Genomic DNA, 6,088 nt, shown 5'->3' with positions numbered 1-6,088 from the left:
GTATTATTTCCTGTATCCTTCCTTGTAAACACCCATTTTGCATCTAATAATTTTTCATTCGGTCTTGGTACTATCTCAAAAGTTTCGCTTTCCTCCAATACTTTCAGTTCTTCAACTACGGCCTTTTCCCAGTCTCTTTTGTCTTCTCTTTCTTGAATATCATTATATGTCATTGGCACATCTTCATAGTAACTACTAAGTAGAGCAAACAACGCTTCGTCATTATTTTCTTCTAAATCAAGCACATAGTCTTCTTGCCATTTAGGTTTCTGAATTTTTCTTTTCTCTCTTCCTCTTTCATTACTTTTCACTTCTTTTTCTGGTTCATTTTCTTGTATATTATTCGATATTTCTCTATTTGCAATTTCTTCTGTCTCATTTTCTGTCAATTTTATTTTCAAATCTTCATTTTCCTGTTCAGTTTTGTCTTCTGTCTCTTCCAAAGTGTCATAAGCTGGTATGTTTATTGTCTTGTCCGATTTTATAGGTCTCTCATCAAAAACTACATTTCTTGCCGTCACTGTTCTTTGTTTTTCTTCATCAAAAAGCTTATAACCTCCTATGTTGTATCCAATCATAATCATCTTCTTACTTTTGTCATCAAGTTTCCTTCTTAGTTCTTTTGGCACATGATTATAAGCAGCACATCCAAAAACTCTCAAGTTTGATACATCAGGTTTACGTCCTTCCCATAGCTCATATGGTGTTTTCTCCCTTCCTGAAACTGGACTTCTATTTGTTACATATGTTGCAAACAAGACTGCTTCACCCCAAAATTCTTTCTTCATGCCAGAGTCTATTAGAATAGTCCTTGCTTTGTCCATTAGAGTATGATTCATTTTTTCTGCGACTCCGTTCATTTCTGGATTGTATGGTACCGTATGCTGCATGACAATTCCATTCCTATTACAAAAATCCCTAAATTCATCTGAAAGATATTCACGGCCATTATCGATTCTCAGCTTTAACAAATTTGAATTAAAATGTTTTGTTACTGTATTATAATAAGTTTCAAACTTTTTGAAAACCTCTGATTTATTTCTTATTAAGAATACCATCGTAAAGTGCGTATAATCATCTATGAATGTGACAAAATATTTGTTACCGTCCCATGTCACAGGTGTAATCGGTCCGCAGACATCAGAATGTACCAATTCTAAAGGTTTTTTAGCTCTAGTCCCTAATTTATTAAATGGCTGTCTACGACTCTTTCCCAAAATACATGCTTCACATAAACTGTCATTTACAAATTTATTTTTTAATTCAGATAAACCATCTACCATATTTTTACGCACAAGTACATCTAAATTTTGTGAGCCTAAGTGACAATAACGTCTGTGCCATAAGTTTGTATCCTCTGTATTTGTTAACTGACACGAATTTACATTAATTTTGCATTCAACTGAGTATAGTGTTCCCTCTTTATTTCCAATCATGATTAAATAATTATATTTATATACTCGTACCTTTCCATTAGCAAATTCAATCCTCAACCCAACACTTTCCATTTTAGACACTGATAATAAATTTTTTCTTACATCTGGAACATAATACACATTTTTTATTATACATTTGTTTTCAGTTTTGCCTACTTTGAACACTACTTCTATATTTCCTATTCCAAAGGCCTCTAACGTTACACGATTTTTAGCAACTGCAATTTTTCTTGGCACTTTAAATTCGATATATTCAGTGAAATGGTCTAGGGAGTACACTAAATGATCTGAGCAGCCTGAATCTACATAAAATTTTAAATCTGGTTCACCACTTACATTTCCGCAGAAGAATGCCGTCGTTTCATCATTATCTTCAACATAATTGGTACTCCGTCCTTGGCTCGATCCTCTATTTCTCCCTTGGCTGCCACGACCGCGTCCTTGGTTAAATCCGGTTCCTCTGTATGATCCACTCTGTCCACGTCCTGGATTAGAGCCTCTTCCCTGGTTCCATCCACCACGTCCATGTCCTTGATTAATTCCATATCCTTGACTCCATACACCTCGTCCATGTCCTTGATTAAATCCATATCCTTGACTCCATCCGCCACGTCCATGTCCTTGAATAAATCCTTGATTCTGTCTGCATTGAAACTTTTTATGGCCGGGCTTACCACATGTAAAACAATTGAAAGCATTTAACTGCTGTACTTGACTTGGCTGATATTCATTGAATTTTTTCTGTTTCTCCTCCTCGGCCAATAATCTATCCTTCACTGTGTTTAATTTCAAATCACCGATGGTTTCTAAAGCTGTAACTATTGATTCATAAGATTTGGGCATTGATAAAAGGACATAGTTTATTTTTTCTTCTTCTGTCAGTACTGATCCGGCTTCTTCTAGTTGTGTGCATATTTCTTGTATTTTTGTAAGGTGTTCTTTTAATGATGTTGTATCTTTATATTTTATGTCACTTAATTGTCGTCTCAAAAATAATTTGCTCCTTATTCCTTTATCTTTAAAATTGTCTTCTAAATTCTTGAACATTTCATATGCAGTGGCCTGTCTAACATATTCTAAGTGGCTATCCGCCACAGCGGCAATCAAAATGGCTTGCGCACGTGCTTCCTTTTTTTCGTTCTCTTTACTTTCAGAATACTTAACAGTTTGTATTGCCTCCAGGCATGAATATTCTTTCATCACGCTTTTGATTCTAAAGGACCAGTTATTGAATCCATCACCACTAAATTGTTCTATATTATATCTGTGATTAAAATTTTCATTCGCCATCTTGTATTCTTAATTTCTCACTTGTACTGACGCCGTATTTTTTAGATTCTCTTTTCTTATGCAACAACGATGCCTGGGCCCATAACTGATGAAATATGATATGGGGAGCAGGTTTTTCTATTCAATTAAAGATGATTTAATACACAACACTTTCTTTTATTTGTATTAATAATTAAATCGTACAGAGCTACTTTTAGTTTATCAAGTCATGGTGGAAGAAGAAGAATTCCACAGATACAATATACATAGGCAATTTTGACATGTGTCATCGAGGGATGTTTGAGTTGCATTTTCAACACTATCCAGTATCAATACTTTCCTAGGGGTCAACAAATTAAAGAATACTTTTTCCATACATTTACTATGGAGAAAAAGTGAAATTTTATTCACTTTTTTCTATCTCGGCAATCAGATGGTGCGTCTCTGTCTGTCTGTCACACCGTTCAATATCTCGATCTCGAGCATTACTTAAACTTGAAAACGAGAATTACTATTGATTTAAAATTACGTCATAGACGTCAAATGTATACGTAACGTCAAAATAGCCATGTCAGATAAACGTCAGTCCATACATTTGTGTATGACCATTGGCCGACTATTTTCGACAGAGGGGAACACCTGTTAATGGCTACTCCGTTTGGTTATATCCTCCTAGTATGCAACGATAAGGAGTGTTTACTTAACAATTAACCTATTTAATATGACTTATTATGTTATTATGTGCAACGTGTATACGAGTATCTCTTCAAATATGGAATGGAACGTTAATAATACTAAAGGCATGGAGACTTTATAAAGGAGCCAAATCTCTATGTACGAAAAGTGTCCATCAAAAAACAGTAATTAGGCGGCGCCACCATACACCGAAATACTACCAAAAACAACCTACGTAATTTGGTCGGGTTATTTGTTGCCTTATATGGTTCATGTTATACTCATGTCCCAGAGCCTAACTAGCGCCAGCGGACTCGCGTTTCAAGGATTCCGTACATTACACAATTTTTAACAATGAAGCTATATTTCATGTGTGTGATTGTGTGTGTCTTTAAAAAATCCGTAGGGGTCGAGTCAAAAACTAAGTACTTAAGTCCGACTCACGCTTGACTGCACATTTTTAATAGGTTTTCCTGTGATCTGTAGGTAAAGGGCTATTTTGTATATTTTTTTCAAAATTTGAGACCCAGTAGTTTCGGAGATAAAGGGGGGGGGAGGTAATTTTTTGGATATTTTCTTAAATAACTTCTAAACTATTTACTTTAAAAATACTAAAAAAATAGTTTAGAGATTCTCATGATGAGCTCTTTCATTTGATATGTAACACGATATAGTTTTAAAAACTTTATTTTTTAATTTTCTCATTTACTTTTTAAAAGTGGCCCCCTGTTTAAAATTCATTTGTTTACGTTACATATATGTCCGTCTTTGGGTCACAAACTTACGTATATGTACCAAATTTCAACTTAATTGGTCCAGTAGTTTCGGAGAAAATAGGCTGTGACAGACGGACAGACAGACAGACAGACGCACGAGTGATCCTATAAGGGTTCCGTTTTTCCTTTTTGAGGTACGGAACCCTAAAACATGAGTGAAGTTCGCCGCCGCAATACTGCCGTGATAATTCACGTCACTTTATCAAAGAAATTAGGCTTATTCTACTCAGAACCGACAGCATTCTCCATCCCGGCGTTAAGGGGCTACCTGAGGTTTTCATCGATTTTTGACAAGTTTTGAATCGTATCTCCTATTTTTGCACTACATATAGAATTATAATCGCTATCGGCTATCGGTTCTTCAATCTTTTATCTCCATTTTCGTCTACCGGATTGTGAAAAAAATGAATAATTATTTATTTATGATTGTTTTAAACATTGTCTTAAAAAAACACTTTTTTCGTATCTCGATTGCTGTGAAAGATCTTACTTATACGAAATCTACATATTTGGGTTTGTCTTAGACGTCTCTAAAAATTTGTCTAAGGTTTTAATTTTAAACTAATTAACACAAAAGTTATGGCCAGAAAACCAGTTTTTTGGCCTAAAATTGTTCAACTTTGATGCCAAATATTTCGAAAACAATGAACTTTGAAGTAAATATGAGATACTATATTGCTAAAATCCGTTGCTGTTAATATGATAAGCTACAAAAAACATTAGAAAACGAAGGGATTCAAATCGAAGGTCATTGGGGCATAGGATCCCCTTAAAAGAAGATGTCCCTGGAGGAGTGATAGAGCGAGCACTCTTTGTCTACTTAATTCTCTTTGCTTAGACCAAAGACCAATAGACAGTTACCTATCGAGCTGGAATAACGATGTCGGTAAGGTAAGGTAGCGGAGTCCCACGATCCGCTAGTCCCGCAATAATTTCAATATGCGTTCTTGGCATAAGACAATTATAAATACCGCAAAATTGCCTAAAAAAGCATCTGTTTTAACTCACCTCGGTATCCCTTACAGGCGTTTTTATGCGTGCTCGAAGGTAGCCTGGCTTCCATACATTAAACGGTACAAGTACGTTGTCGTTTTCAAGCAAAAGGTACCACATTGTCGCTTGCCATATGGACGCTCTGGCAGGCTTTTCGTATAAAGCTACAAGCAATTTTCGTCCTTATGGTAAGCGACAATGTGGTACCTTTTGATTGAAAACGTCACGACCTAATCCCCCTTTAAGTACGATTTTTTCTTAGACTTTTACACTTCTACTTTTAGGGTCGGCAACTCTCATGTAACACCCCTGTATGGCTATGCTTGTTTGCCACCGACATGCCACCGACGTAATATAAAAAAAACAATCAATGAATCTTTAGTACTAATATAAATCCTAAATATGAATTCACGTAGACATCTACACTTTTCCACATTGTTGTTTGGAGTCATAGAAAATAAAGAACCCTCGTACCTACATGACAAGCTTAACTTTTCGCAGCGCTCCATAAGACACGCATCACGACTCACTTTTCCTCCACACCGCACGGTTGCCTTCCGTGGCAGCTTTTGTTTCGCTGCCACCAAGTGTTGGAATGATTTGCCACCACCAGTACGTAATTCGAAAACCGTGTCCAACCGTGTCCACCTTTAAAATTCACCTCCGTAAATTCATACTGGCTAAGCAAAAATGCAACACTTAGGCAACCGTGCACACTCAGTCACTCTCACACAAATCGCAGACACTTACATACATACATACATACACACAAACATTCATAAGACTTATGTATAGGCTAATTTTAATTAAGTAATTTGATTGTTATTTGTATTTAAGCTTTCCCTTATTTATTTTTTACATTGTGTTTACTAGTCCATCTACTGGGCCTTACTGAAAATCAGCGTCGCGGAGTGTGCCATGTTGGCTCACACCGTGACA

The sequence above is a fragment of the Cydia strobilella genome, chromosome 26 (genome assembly GCF_947568885.1).
Source record: "Cydia strobilella chromosome 26, ilCydStro3.1, whole genome shotgun sequence".
Lineage (NCBI taxonomy): Eukaryota > Metazoa > Arthropoda > Insecta > Lepidoptera > Tortricidae > Cydia > Cydia strobilella.
The sequence above is the reverse complement of the archived record's forward strand: the minus strand, read 5'-3'. Positions refer to the sequence as shown.